The sequence below is a fragment of the Mauremys reevesii genome, linkage group 16 (assembly GCF_016161935.1).
Source record: "Mauremys reevesii isolate NIE-2019 linkage group 16, ASM1616193v1, whole genome shotgun sequence".
Taxonomy (NCBI): domain Eukaryota; kingdom Metazoa; phylum Chordata; order Testudines; family Geoemydidae; genus Mauremys; species Mauremys reevesii.
In genome coordinates this window covers 21,305,561-21,320,746 of record NC_052638.1, presented here as the reverse complement: position 1 = coordinate 21,320,746, position 15,186 = coordinate 21,305,561, and the positions used below count along the sequence as shown (strand labels likewise).

Below are 15,186 nucleotides of genomic sequence, written 5' to 3'. Positions count from 1 at the left end.
AGGGAGAGAGGTTGGGGACTGGTGTGTGTACCTGATGGTATGGGCCCCTTTTGAGGGCCTGGAACACCAATTGCACATCCTCCTCTCTCCACTGTTAAAGAGCAGAGCTAATTTTGAATCCTTTAGGAGTCCATCTAGAGGCTGCTGGCCTGAATTCACGTTTGGCCAATGTGGCACTGGGGCTCCCCTACTACAAGCTGAAACCACTAAGAGCTGAAATCACTAAAAGAGCTGAGCTTACTGAGCTGAGATCACTGAGTGGGGGAGCCTGAAGATCGATCACTAAGCGGCTGGCAGAGCGGAGCAGTCTGCAGCACATTGGCGCAGCCTGTGGAACAGTGAGCAGTGTGGAGCGGTTCGCGTGGACGGCTGATGCGGTTCACGGGTTGGCTGGAGGAGCGGCACAGCTGGTGGAGTGGAGCCAATCGTGGTGAAGGCTACAGCAGAACTCCACGGAGAAGCGGGGCAGTTGGCCCTGGCCCACGTAAGGTGTCCCTTAACACCCTGCGTGTGCCCCCCCCATTTCCACCCAGGCTGGGGGGGTAAAACTCTGCAGATAAACTTTTGAACTCTGGGGTGGCACTGACCAGAGACAGAGACTCTTGGGTTGTTGGACTTTGGGGTGATTGGACTTAAGACCCTAAGGGGGAAAGGACAGTGCCAAATGTACTTGGAGGTGGGTTTTTTGCTTATGGTTTGTGTATAGTCCTGTTTGTGGTGTCTCTCCAACGTGATGCCGCATTGTTTCCCTCCTTTATTAAAAGGATTTTGCTACACTCGGACTCTGTGCTTGCGAGTGGGGAAGTATTGCCTCCTAGAGGCACCCGGGGGGGTGGTAGGTAATTGTCCCAGGTCACTGGGTGGGGGCTCGAGCCGGTTTTGCATTGTGTTATTGAAACGGAACCCCTGGATACTGAACCCGGCCCTTGTTGCTGCCAACTTAGAGGGGCAGAAGGGTTACATAAGTTAAGTGGGCGACTAATTTCTAACACAGACCATTCAAAATGATCTTGGATTCAGGGCCAATTGGTTTCTTTCTTCTTGATTTAACCAACTCTTTGCTAAGGTAAGAAAATATGAAATAAAAATACTTTACATACTTTGCATATTACAAGAGCAATCCATGCATACCATGTTCAAATAATATATTTTATATCAATATATAGTGGATTGTCTTTCATTAGAATGACCAACAGAATCAAGCACTTACTGGAGAAGTTTTGCCCTAGACACGGATACTCTAAAAACCTCTAACATCAAGCTATTATTCTAAGTATTCCTTCAAAGGATTTAAACTATAATAGAAGCTGAGTGCTCCCAGCACTCCACTTAACTCATTTCATTAGTATGACAATCTAGCAATGCTAGCAGCTTCACTTTTGATATTATGACACTTTGAAGACAAGGGTTGATTACCAACAGTATAACTAGTAAATGCCACCATGGGGAACACTTTTAAAACATATTTACCTAATTAGCCCATTATAAAGTGTTATACGAGTTCTGCACTTATTCTGTCCTTAGTTTTATGAGAATTTTGAAGAAACTGACAGAAGCAAAGCGAAGAAGTGGCACACAGTTAGTCTCCATATGCTTCTTCAAATTCACAGGGCTGACCTTGGAATTAACAAGGTGTAGATGAATGTTCTGGTACTAGTCAGTAGCTCTTGCAACACATGCTCAATTGATTCCCTTTAGAGAGACTGTGTACTCTCCTCCATAGAACAATTCAAATCCCCTGGATTTGGAATACTATGGACACTACCATGGATGGAGAAGGCTATGTCACAATTTTCTTTGCATTCCTTTGACAGCATTTTGGACTAAGCATCAAAATCAGCCATGGATGGGTAATGTGAGTGGATACCATGACTGGAGAAGGGGTGCAGGAATCTTTGCAAAAGGAGCATATCTAGAAGGTCACTTTCTTATTTTAAATGAACTCTGACATCCAGATACATCTATTGGTCGTTTCATTTTGTCAATTAATTTGTAAATGCAACCTAGCATGTTTTGAAAACAGATCAACAACCCCCTAAAACAGATATATAAACAGATATTTGTATTATACAAACTATGAAGAGTATTAGAATAGTCCGCCAGGATACTAGATACAGTACTTTGGATCATGAGAAAAGGGACATTTTACCTTTGATTCAGTCAGTTTCTTAGCAATTCTCATAAAATTAACTTAGGCCCTGATCCTGAAGTCTGCCCGTGCAGACCCCAGTACCTGTGCAGAACCCATTTGACTTCATTGAGACTCTAAATGGACATACGGGTTTGCCTGCATGGTTCAGTCATGGCAGACTGGCTTGTCTCAGATTCCTGAGTTTTGCTGCATTTTCTGATTTATGCACACACACACACACGTGAGATTTTCAGAAATGCTCAGCTCTTATTCAAGTAGAGAAATAAGTGGCCAGATTTTTAGACTACCTCAGCATGCTGGATGTTGCTCTTTTGAAAATCTGGCCTAAGTTTTACATGTCTTAAATGAGAGCTGAGCTCTTTTGAAATTCTGGTCCTTATTTTAGATGTCTAAATGAAAGTACTGTTCTCTTGAATAATCTGAGCTGGACTGTACACTGGAATCTGTCATAAGTGATCACCCAACAGTAAAGACTGATTAATGTATTTTGTAGGTTTCCAATATAATAGTGTTCTATTGTTAGTTAATGATTACTTCTATTACATAAAGTGGTCATGTAAGTCAGTTAACAGTGGTGATCGTCCGTGCAAAGTTAACATATAGTACACATATTACCAATTAACATTTTCTTTGTGCTTAAAACACTGCAGGTAGTAGTATATTCATTCAATAGGTGGCTGGCCAGGAGCTACTCATGATTATATTGGGGTATGATGAACAAGGGCAAACAGGAACAATCTGCTATGTCTCTGGAGGATAAAATCTACTTGGTTATTATGCACAGATGCTTGTATCAAGGCAACTGAGATTGCTGTAAGGACACAGAAATCAATGTACGAAAGTGTTCAAGAGAAAGATTATATTCCGCTCCCTAGAGAACATCATTATAGGGGAGATTACCAGTCCACATTGGACCACCAAGGTCTAACAAAAGCATAATTAATTTCCTAAAAAGAAAGTTAAGGTATAGAATTTGATATAAAAATGTGGAAGAGAGGAAAGACAAAGGGAAAACATTTCTGTGTGTTTGTCAAATTTCACCTCTTAAGAGAGAAAGTTACCCGGTTTTCCTTTGCTGTGATTTAATATCAGTATGAGTGTCTGGGAAAGTAAATTGGGATGAAGGCGCTTTATAGTGATTTTTCCTCATGGTGATCCAAACAAGCCCACAGAACGTTTCATCAGACTACAAGGGTCATGTAGTTCAGATGGGCAAGTCAGCTGGCCTCAAGATAAAGAATCCCTTAAATTATTTCTGACATACTAGACACCCAAGCTATTCATAAAACAACATGTGCCTCTACTCTAAACCTCTCCTCACTTAGTCTTCTAATCTTTGAGAACAAATCTCTTCTCTCTCTCTATTCCATGTAAGGACTACACCATGTTTATTTAGCATCTGTGTTTCATCACTTTATTTTATCTAATGGAGCAAACACGAGGTCTTGTGGATATTATACCAACATGATAGCCTTGCCCTGATCTAGTTGATTACATTGGGATCTAAGTAATGCCAGTCAGAAAGCTTGTATAATTGATTGACCTACATGGAACACCATTATCATTATTTCAGATGGCTGAAGAGCTTAGCTCTGAAGAGATGTGAAGGCACTGGAAGCTGCAAGAGCACTGGGCTTAGAAAGATTAGTTTGGTGTCTCCCTTTTTGAAGAGAGCTGAAAAGCAGTAAAAAGGTCCAGGCAAGTCTCTACTAATAAAGGACCAATGACAATACATTGAATTACCCAGAAAACCTGTAATTGCACTTAATATTCAGTAACTCCAGAAGAAGGTTCAACAATGTATAGTATTTTCCATGACCTTCCCCAAACTTTACACTCCAAAGAAAGTGGTGAGTAATCAAATATTAAGCAGTCCAAATGTTACCAAGACTGCCTCACAGAACAATAAAATTCAACTTACTTTCAGCACGTGCATGCTTTCAACAACAAACTCTCTGCGATTCCTACTTATGTTCAGTCCCTATGCAGTTAACATCATGTTAAATTACACACTTGCAGAGGCTTTTTCTCAAATAATTGCACCATCTTTACAACATCTACTACATTACTGCAAAGTAAGTAATGGTTACTGATCAACTATCCTTCAGTATATTTTCAAAGGGCCCTGAACCCCATATACATCTAACTTTAAGAAGTATGTATATTTAAAGCACACAGGATAAGATCTTGGTGCAAGTACTCCACCAAACTACAACTCATTTTTAATGGAAAAAGTCATCATGAAAATTCAATTTCATTCTGTTTACACATATAATCCCAATATGGCAATAATCATTACAAATATTCCAAAATTATTGAATTGCTGCCAAACATTTTTAGATTTAGGATTTACAATGTATTAAAATAATCCAATTTTTTATTATATTCAGAATTTTGTAAAAACTTATCTTTTAATGTCTTAACTTCTCTCATTTATCTAGGGCAAAACTGCTTGCATAAAATTATATGTGTTACTTCAAAAATTTCAGCTACTCACAGATGCCACATTTTGGGACAGAAAACTCTGCTACAAGACATGAAGCACCTGCTCCACTTAACAAGCAGCCTTGCTTAAACAATTTATCTTTTATAGCACCATTCTAGTATATCGTCAGCCTCTTATAACTCAAGCCTCTGTTCTGCTGCCTCTTAGGAGCATCTGGCTATTGGCTAAGCATCATCTCATATTAATACAACAAAATAAGATTAACAAAGCTAAGTAACAAATTGTGTATCCAGAAATAGGTGATCGCCCCCTTCAGAGTGCAATTTGTACCTGAAAATATTACACTTTTTTCTTTTAACCAGCAATTCATTTGTGGGTGAAAATGTGCATACTTGCACCTCCCACTACCTGTTTGGGGGTGCAAGTCAGGTACAGTAGAGGCAGAGATGCAAATTCTCTACTATCCACCAGTATCCACTGTAGTTATGCCAGGACAGCACTGTGGTAGGTCTGTCATTTTCTCCAGGGTTTCCATCAGAAGGGGGCAACTAAAATGTTTGTCTGCGGCTTCCCAGAAGCCTTGGTGACAAAGACCACCCCAGAAATGAACTGAACCAAAGCTTAAGAAGGTCTCAGCTTTCAGTTGGTCTCCAATGTCATCAAAGCAAAGAAACCGCACACCTAGAAATTTAACAGCCTGTGCTGGTTTGAAAGACCAACCTTGATCAAGGCCAGAAGATTTAACTTTGGTGGTAAAGTTAGTGGGGAGACAGACTTGGGTAACAGTTATCATTTTTCCAAATTGCAGTGGTCAAACATAGCAAGATTCCATCCAAACCCTTCAGCATGATGGATTAGAGCAATACTCCAGGGGTCTTCATTTGGCAGTAGGCTGTGAAAGTCTGATAAGGGTCGCTGAATATAGAATGATTAGGTTCCATTTTAAAATGGGTGCTTAAAACAACAAGCAACACACATGCAGCCATAGACATTAGCTGAATTGGAACAGTCAGAAATGTAGACTGTTCACAAGATTTGCTCTCAGTACGTGACAGGTCTGCAAGCCAATCAGAAAAATGGTAGGCAGGTGTATGCATACATCTTTTAGTTGTTAAACTTTATTTTTATTGGAAGTTGAAGAACAGACGTAATCTAGCATTGATGTTCTAGGAGCCTAATCCAGCCATTCTGAAAATATTTCAAATCGTAAGGTGAAACTGGCAAACACTGATTTCACCTATTGTGCAAATATATATTTTTTAAAAAAATCACTTCCCTCTTGCTTGATTCCACTTGGTTTTCAACAAAAAGCAAAAAGCAAAACATTCCCCTATCATCATAAAGGTACATGATGGTCAGACTCACTGTAAATTCATTCTCTCCCCCTTTTTTCTGGTCATATAGTCATTTCACTCATTTACAAAAGTTTCTTTTCTTCACTGTGTTTTGTTGGTTACTTTATCATTTGCAGCATTCTTTTCAAATTGAACTTTATCGCTAGCAATTAAACATTTCACACACACACACACACACACACACACCCACCCATAAAATGTGTTGCTTCTTTCTTTTCAATGTTCTATTCTCTGTGTGATTGGAGGATATTTTACACACACACAGTCCACAGCTCTCTCTACACACACTCACACACACTTACTTCCAGCTTCACCTTCAGGTTTCCCCTACTTTGGAATACTTTCTCCCTAAATAATAGATAAAAAGAAGCATTATCACTCTCCCTGTCATACCACCTGCTTTTTCATATAAAACCTTTCTGATTTAACACCCTTTATCATCAGCTCTCTTTGGAAGTTCTATTCCCTTTGTATCACTCTCTGCAGTGCAAATGAAAGGCCATGCTGTTCAGTATCAGTAGCTAATATTGCATTGCCAGCCTACCTTGCTGCTTTTATACTGTTCTCAAACTAGTCCCTACAACATTTGGGGCCTGGCCCTGCTTTTCTTTAGGCTCCAAATCCCCAAGGGCTTTAAGGGAAGTTTTGGGTTTGCAATGGATGCAGGTCCACCTCCTCTTTCTGTGCTAGCTAAACCATGATTGGGTCTCTCCAAGTCTCGTCAATAATTCACAGTGCCAACACTGGCAGCAGTCACATTTTAAAAGATCATTTTATACATCACGTGGACTATATCACATTCATTCAGCTCTCAGATTGTTGTCTACTCCTAATCAAACTGATTCCTCCCCAGCTTTCAGTGTGGTCCTAACCTCTGCCAAGAGTCCTTAGCTTGCAACTTGGTGGAAAAAGCCTTTGCCTTAAATAATTGCCTTACAAAAAATGTTTATTTTCTTCAACTAAAGGATCATTCTCCTTGCTCCACACATCCTCTCTTTCATTTGTCCAATAACTTTCTCATAGCATTTGCTGAATCCTCATCCAGCATCTGTATTGCATTGAACAGTGCATTCTCACGCTGACCGTCTCCAATAGGTTTGTACTGCTTGCTTTTCCCTTTCACGTCATGTTATTGAAATGTACACAACTGATTATAGGATTAAGTACATTTTCATGATTAAAGAAATGTTTTTTTTTTAAAGGAGAGAGGAAGGAGCCTGTATGTGCAAATGAAGAGTCCTGGGGTGAGAAAAAATCAAATTACATTCTTTGGTGAAAGAGTGGAGGAGTTAAACATTGCTGAGAACCTAGTACTGCATCAAAAAGCTTTTATGTTTAAATCTCCCTTGTGAGCTCCAATGAATCTGAGCCAGCCTTTCACTTTTGAAAGTTCTCCAAAGTGAAAATAAATAATGAACAAGAAGTATAAGTGGCACATTTAAAAAAAAAACAACTCTCACTATGCACAGCTAAGATGAAGTGTCATACAAGGGTAATGTTCATCACTATGCAAACCCATGGCTGAACAATGCCACACAGAGCTTTTCTCCAGCACTCACTTCAGAAAATAAACAGAATTCGTTTAAAAGGAAGGAATTTACTTCAAGTGTCCCAATAAGTGGTGAGAGAAAGTCACAGGCTCACTGGTATTGTCTTTGTATTCTTATTGATTTACAATGCAAACAAAAATGTCACAGTATGCATAGAATGGCGGACTTAGCCACCCTTTACTGTACAAATGGTGTCTTCTCTGCCCATTTACCCCCCCCCCCACAATCCAGATTTATAAGGATGATTAGACTCAGTTAGGAAACTGGGTCTGGATCTAGGAAACAGAAGTGCCATAAATTATCCCTTGTAACCTTCTTTCCTTTCTTCTGGAGCAATCATCCCAGCTCCAAGGGATCAGAACCTACCCTTCAACAAGGAAGACTGCCATTCTGTTCTAGTCCCTTGCAGGAACTGACATGGCATCAGGGAGTTATATTTCAATTGATCTAAAATGTGTCCCTTGCCCTCAAGAACATGCACACAATATTCTTTAAAAGAAACAGCAGTGCATGGTGAGTTGACCAATGTCAAACTAAATATATTGCACTCAGACCCTACAACTAAGTTGCAAAACACAAACACACCCCACAATCACTCCCACAGGCAAAAACCTCAGCAAAACATGCAGGCTTTATATCACATCATCTAGAACTTGGACTTCAGTTGACCAAAGACTGAAGCAAAACAGGAAGTTAGTGGACCACCACATGATAGATGAACATTTTTCCAACATATCCAACCTTCTGTGTTCTCTCAGAAATGAAGGAACAAGACCCTGTTAGTGTGATCGCCTGCACTCTGACATTCCATCCACCTTTGAGATGAACATGTGTATGCTTGGTTTCTGCCAGAAGATGAATTTGAAAGTTATTTCTCAAACAAACAATTTTGATAAAATGTAAAATAGATTTTTTTTAAATGGAAATCTAGTACTTTTTTCCAAAACAGTGCCAGAGCAACAATGACTGAAGTTTAAAACAAGCCCTTAGTGGGACTGTATGCAGCAACCATTGTCACTGCAATGCACTTGCTCACTGTTATAATACAAGATACTCTCACTAGAAGCAAACATATGTAAATGCAGGAAAACAATGCAACAGCTCTGAGTACATTTGTACCCTACATGCTTTTTTTGACACAGAAAAAATGTTTTTTAAGCTTTTTTCCTGAATTGTGTACCTGTTCCCAGGTGACAATGACCTAAAACAGTACCCCCATATTATGAGTTATCCAAACATATATGTTCATAGGATACAATATTACCCCATGAATGTTGATAAGGATTAATAAACCGGACCTCAGAAAGGGGAATGTTTCGAATATCTGGACTATATTGACTTTTTAAGGGCTCTGATTGAAAAGGAAATTGAGACAGGCCTCAGCAGAGCCACACTTCGGCAGCAAGGGGTGCTAGCAGCAGGCACACCCTTGACAACTGCTAACAGAGTTCCCTTTTTAGTTCAAGTGGTGGAGGTTTGTGTTATGGTGCTGTGTTGTGTTGTATTTCTGGGTTGCCTACAAGGTACATTAGTTCGTCAACCGGGGTGCAACTTTTAGCGCGTACTGGCATGCCATGCACTAATGGGCCACATGGAGCCTACAGGCACAGACTAAAAGTTCCCCAGGGCATGCTGACAGTCCCATTTCAAACGGTGCCACATCAACACACACTAGGGAACTTTTACTGAGCGATAGCAAGGTCTACAGGGCCAGTTAGTGCACAACACACTAAGGCAAGTCACTTGACCTCTCTGTGCCTCTGTTTCAAAGCAACAAAACCACTTCTGCTGAAAAAACCTAACTAAAACCATAGACAGAGGAGTAATTGTCTGTCTCACAATAACAGAAGGAAAAAATGGATTAGCACTACAGTATTTGGCACATTCATCATTAAGACACATGCATATTATTCTAGACTGGGTAGAAGACAACCATTTGCTACAAAAATTATTGGGGCGCTGTCCAAAAAAACCCCACACTATGTGCTCTTCAGGTTACACATAATTTGCTTTAGATTTATAATCCAGTAGTGAAACATGATCTCATTTGTCAAATCTTTTAGTTTTAAAGAGTAGTTAAAATATACATTGCTGTGAGCAAAAACCCACCATTAACATGCAGGTTTTACTCCAACTGTAATTCAAATTCAGCTTTAGTGGAGGCCTCTGAACAATTTGCTGTTACCTTACACTGACTTTCAGCAAATACTTATCTGCATCCAACAGACTGCTTTTCTTCAATATACCCTCTACTGCAAGAGAAAGAACCTACTGAACAATCACCGCTGTAAACTAATTATTTATGGTTGAAAATGTTGAAGAGACAATCTGTTGAGGCATATAACATGCCTTGCCTTTAACTTGTTAGAGTCTAACAAAGTTTCCACTTATAACAACACAATCCCATTACAGAGGTTCCCAGACTTTTCTTATTGCGTACCCCCTTCCAGATCAACCAGCTGCCTTTCAGATCTACCATACCCTTCTCATCATGGATATTGAGTGTTCTTCTCCACACTATCCGTCGTTAGCTATCTGGCCATATTTCACAGTTACTTACAGATATAGATAGTTACAGTGCGACATATACAACCAGGGGGAAAAAACCTTAAGTTCTGAACTCAGTTAGACTGGACAGTTTCTAGGCAACTAAACCCACACTGCACAGTGATTGGAGGGGAGGGCTCTGTACGTCCGCGTATCTGTGTTCTCATTGGTACATCCTGAAGTAAATTAACTTCCACATTTTATATAAAAAGTTCCCATGGAGTTTTAAAGCTTCATCTGAGTAGCCTATTATGAAAATGCAATAAAATTATTAATAAAATCCATCACACAATTTCTCCTGTGTACCCTCCAGAGAGGTCTTGCATACCCCCAGGGTACCTTTACATTATCTGATTTTGTTATACTGAGATTCTGGATTGAAGTTGGGTTGGTTAGTCAAGGTTTTCTTATTTGTTTTGTTTACTTCTTTGTTTGGTTTTTAGCTTACCACCACTGCTGAGAAAATGTTGAAGTCCTCCCACCCCACAACAGTACCAGAGCCACTAGTTCGGTGGGACCCAAAATGGCTTGTGCTCCTGCGTGCTGTTCCTGAAGGAGCAGTTAGGAGACACTGTTCTTGGACATTATTGGGGGTGTGCTGTAAAATGATGCTTAATGATAACGGGCTTTATATTTTTAAGTAAAAGTTGGTTGGGGCTGTGTATTTTACAAAGCACATGACTGCACATAGCTAATTTTATAATATGTATGTCATATCTAAAAGCAAGAAGAAATCCTGGAATATAATGCAGTAACAAGGAAACTATACCAGAACTAGAGAGATTTGCATGTACATTAATGTACATATGCAGCAGCAAATTATTTTCCCATATAACATGTTTCCAGATTTGGCCCACTAACTTACTCACAGACAGAAGGAATCTTGATGGACATCAGCTGCTTGCTAAGTTTTTCAAAGTTGCATGTCTAAGTGAGGAATATAGTGGCACAGATGCAATGCCAGAAGGATTTCCTCACATTCATCTGCTATAGTCATTTCTTCCACTGTGTTGCTGATTGGCAATGCCTAGAGTAGTTTCAGTGAATGCAGTGAAAAATAGGCTGATGTAGGAAGCTGGTTAACTCTTTCAGCTGCACTTAGGAGGAAAAAAATGTTTCTGGATCCATATTTTCCACTACACTTAATCAGTGTCAATATGGAGAAGCCTTGCATGTCGTGATAAAGCCGGTTAAAAAGGAAAATCCCCAGAGTGCTAGCCCTCCAGCGTGGTGATGTCCATCCTTTGAATTTTCTGAAATGCAATAGAAGAATAGGCTAGAAGCAAGCATAGCTCAAGTAGGCATGATTCAAACTTTCCCACACAGGTCTGCAAATATACCTCATCCAGGGTTCTTTAATCTCCAGTTGCTTCCATCTGGGTCTTCTCCAAGTCTGACTTTACCAATTACACTCTAGTTTTGTAATGGAAACAATGCCAACTGCACAGAAGTTTGGTTGATTGGGGTTATTGTTTTGTGTGTAGTAGGTTTTGTGAGGGTGGGGTTGCTTGGTTGGTTTAGTTTGTTTTATAAAAACTCTTCTATTCCTTATTTAGTTCTAAGACCAAGTCCAGACCATGCTCTGAGGTTTTAAAGATAAAAAGCCCACAACAAGCCCATCATTGCTGGACAGGAGATTAAAACAATGAGGAACAGTCACAACACTATCAATGTGTAATCATTGATAGGAAATGGAATAAATTCTGAACACCTGACATTTAAAAAAAATCTTTAGTGATTTTATACATGGACATAACTCATTTCACCTATTCACTTGGATTTAAGAAGCACCTTGTCTAATCTCTAGGCACTTGGGTTGATTCTAGAATCCATAAAATTAATGGAATAAATGTATTTGCCCTTCAATGCCTCCTATATGGAAACCCTCCCCTATTAAACAAATATACCTCAACTCATCACCAACTGACCCAGGAAAACCCCAGGGTAATAAGGGACCCTGGCTTGTGGCAAATGCAAAGCTCAAAACCAAGGAAAACATAACCAGCCCCCTAACCTTTTAAACCGGGTATGTTAATGTGAGTATTTTCACTGATGGCAGCTGCAATGGTAACACACAAAGATGAAAGTGATTTTTAGGTAGCAATGTTCCAAATCATGACAGCATCTGCCAACTGTCTGCTATTTTAACTACTGGTAATTTTTTTCAGATTCTCTCAAAGATTTAATGTATGAAAATTCTAGAATTATGCAGCTCCAGATTTTTGCAATGGTAGAGACTGAGGACAAACTGGAGGAAAGAAACACCATTGTATTTTCTATTCCTAATTGATTGCCAGTGTAAATACCATACCACTCATCACACAGTGAGACACTAGAAATACAATCCTCCTTTTCCAATGAATCTGGTTCATTTTTGTTGAAGAAAAATTGAGTACTTCAGTCACAGGTTTGCCCAGACACGGATATTTTCCTTGTGTGGCACTTCCATTTTAGCTCTGCATAGCAAGAGATTATTTTTTTTAAATGTGCTACTTATGCCCTTTATTCATTATTTATTTTCACTTTGGAGAACTTTCAAAAGTGAGACTGTAGCTCAGATGCACTGAAGCTCATAAGGGAGATTTAAAACCAACAGCTTTTTGATATTGTGCCAGGTTCTCAGCAATGTTTAACCTGTTCTCCTTTAATCAAAAAAAATTTAACTTGTTATGTTATGGGGTTTTTTTAAACTACCTCCTTCCTCCCCTCCCCCAAGGATTTTTCCCATGCAGGATCCCTCACTTCTCTTTCCTTAAAAAAAAATTCAAGCTTGGCAATTGCTATTATTTATTGGCTGCACTATAGTTAGCTCCTGAACCAACTCCTGCAAGCTATTTAAGACTTGTTTGATAACACAATTGCCTCTTGTGAGCTCTAGTATTAAAGGATCCAAGAAGCAATCTCTTAAGAAGTAGAGAAATTGCTTCTCTAAACCTTGTCCCAATGTGACAGTTTATATGCTAGTGTTTGAAGTCATCCTTTATCATCACTTTTTTAAACATAGTTGCTTCCTCAATACTGTGCCCTTGATATCCTTTTTCTGGTCTTTAGATAGCAAGGGGAAACGCAATATATTCACGCAGTTTGCAAACTGTTTACTCAGAGGACGGTAAGTACTTCCACTTCCACGGAAGAGCATGCCACTACCTCAAACACAAGCCTATAGAGATCAATTTCTACTTCAGGTATTTATACAGATTGATGACTGTGCAACAACTCAGTCTGAAGATGCAGCAGATCAGTTGACAAGGCCACGTTTGGAAAGCACCCACTGAATCCTGTTTACATAATGAAGTCAAACAGCAGAAACCAGGCACAGTTCTCAATGGAGATGAATCAGAGGCATAGATCTGGAAGAAGCCTCAATAGGTCATCTAGTCCAGTCCCCTGCACTCAAGGCAGGACTAAGTAATAACTAGACCATTCCCTTGTTCTTAAAAACCTCCAATGAGAGAGATTCCACAACCCTCCTAGGCAATTTGTTCCAGTGCAAAGTACCCTAACAGGAACGAACCTCCCTTGCTGCAAATTAAGCCCATTGCTTCTTGCGCTTTCCTCAGAGGCTCAGGAGAACAATTTTTCACCTGTTATGTCCCCACTCAGTCTTGTATTCTCCAGATGAAACTAACCCATTTTTTTCAATCTGTCTTCATAGGTTGTGTTTTCTAGACCTTTAATCATTTCTATTCCCCTCCTCTGAACTTTCTCCAATTTGTCCACATCTTTGCTGAAATGTGGCACCCAGAACCAAAGAGTCACACCTTTACAAATAGTAACCAAATTCTCTATAACTAGTGATGCATGTGAATGACCTGTGTAGAAGCCAAAAGGAAGAGATGCTAATCTTGCAGCCTCTATTAGGGATGCTGTAACAAAGGCAGCTGCAGACTCCCTGAACCAGATACAGAAAGAATGTGCAAAAGATCTAGGCACAGAAGCCAAGATCAAGAAAAATCCAGAAGGCGCCAGCCGAGGAGAAATAAGAACTTTTTTCCTGCAAGGAGGTACTTGTCATTGGGCAGGAGGAGAAAATGGAGGGCAGATCTGAGAGCCACTGAAACTAGAGAGATAGAGCCAGGCCAGAGGTTTAGAGAGGAAAAGGGAACTGGGGCTTTGGAGTAAAGGTCATGCAGGAGGCTAAGAGTTTCCTGAGTCAGAGAAACTTGAAGCAGGTAGAGAGCTGAGGTTTGGGTCAAGGAACAGACTGGTGTCACTGCAACGGAGAGCAAAGGGAAAATGGCTGGGTCGGTACAAGGAAGCTGGGATAAAGGCTCAGGAAAAAAATCCAACCCTGTTTAAAACGTGCCTGATATAGGTTATATTGCATATAAAAAAAACCAGCATCCTTTTGCGTCTCATGAAAATCTCTCTGGTGGAAGGGTTACGTATCTAACAGCCCTTTAAGGAATAATGACCATCAGCAACCAGAAGTTAGAGGCTGAAGTTTGGTTACAATGCAGAGCTAGAGTGTAGCATCACAAGCACCAGGTAAACATGACCTGTTTGTGCACCATAAATAATGGAGTAATTCAACAGAATGGTTCCATCAAACAGTGTGAATATTTGAAGTATCTGTGGATGACTGAAGCAAGTATCATGTCTTCGGAATTCCACCAAACTGCAGTAGTAGATCACACACATTTGTTACAAGCTTCCTTGTTGACAGCTCTCGCAATTTGATCATGAATCTTGTGATACTGGAGATTTTCTTAAAGCGCCATTAGAATTTAGGGGTTGATTAGGTGAGAATCTCAGCTTTTAACAAAACAAAATGGATATTTCTGCGCCCCATGGTTATAGAAAAGGCTTAAAAACAAAGTCTGAAGGCTTATAAAGCAGAAGGCATAATTAACATAAAAACTATTTTAAACCTCTTGATTTTTAAGCCGCTCTCATGATTTCTCGGGGGCTGACTCCTGATTTGTGAATGCTAGGGTTGACAGTTCAGATCATTATGTTTTAATCATTTTAAAATTACAAGAGTCTTGTTTTTCTCCTGGCTCCCTTGTGTGTTGGAATTGATGTGCTGAGGGAGCCTATATGAAGCTTATTAACCAGGTGTAGCAATGGAAGCCACTCTCCCAATACCAGTGATCACATTGTGCCATTCAGAGGTGTAACACTTTCAGACAATCA

At 39.8% G+C, this 15,186-nt stretch overlaps 1 long non-coding RNA gene across 2 annotated transcripts in view; it reads right to left on the bottom strand.

Moving 5' to 3' along the window:
- The window catches only part of LOC120384748, a 171,069-nt gene that overhangs the window by 45,400 nt on the left and 110,483 nt on the right, over positions 1–15,186 (bottom strand). Inside the window, exon 3 of one of the 2 annotated variants that reach the window (XR_005589085.1) lies at positions 10,916–11,303. This is a non-coding gene — a long non-coding RNA (uncharacterized LOC120384748). Of the gene's footprint in view, positions 1–8,729; positions 11,304–15,186 lie in introns of those variants that run through there. The other variant, XR_005589084.1, reaches the window with a different exon arrangement.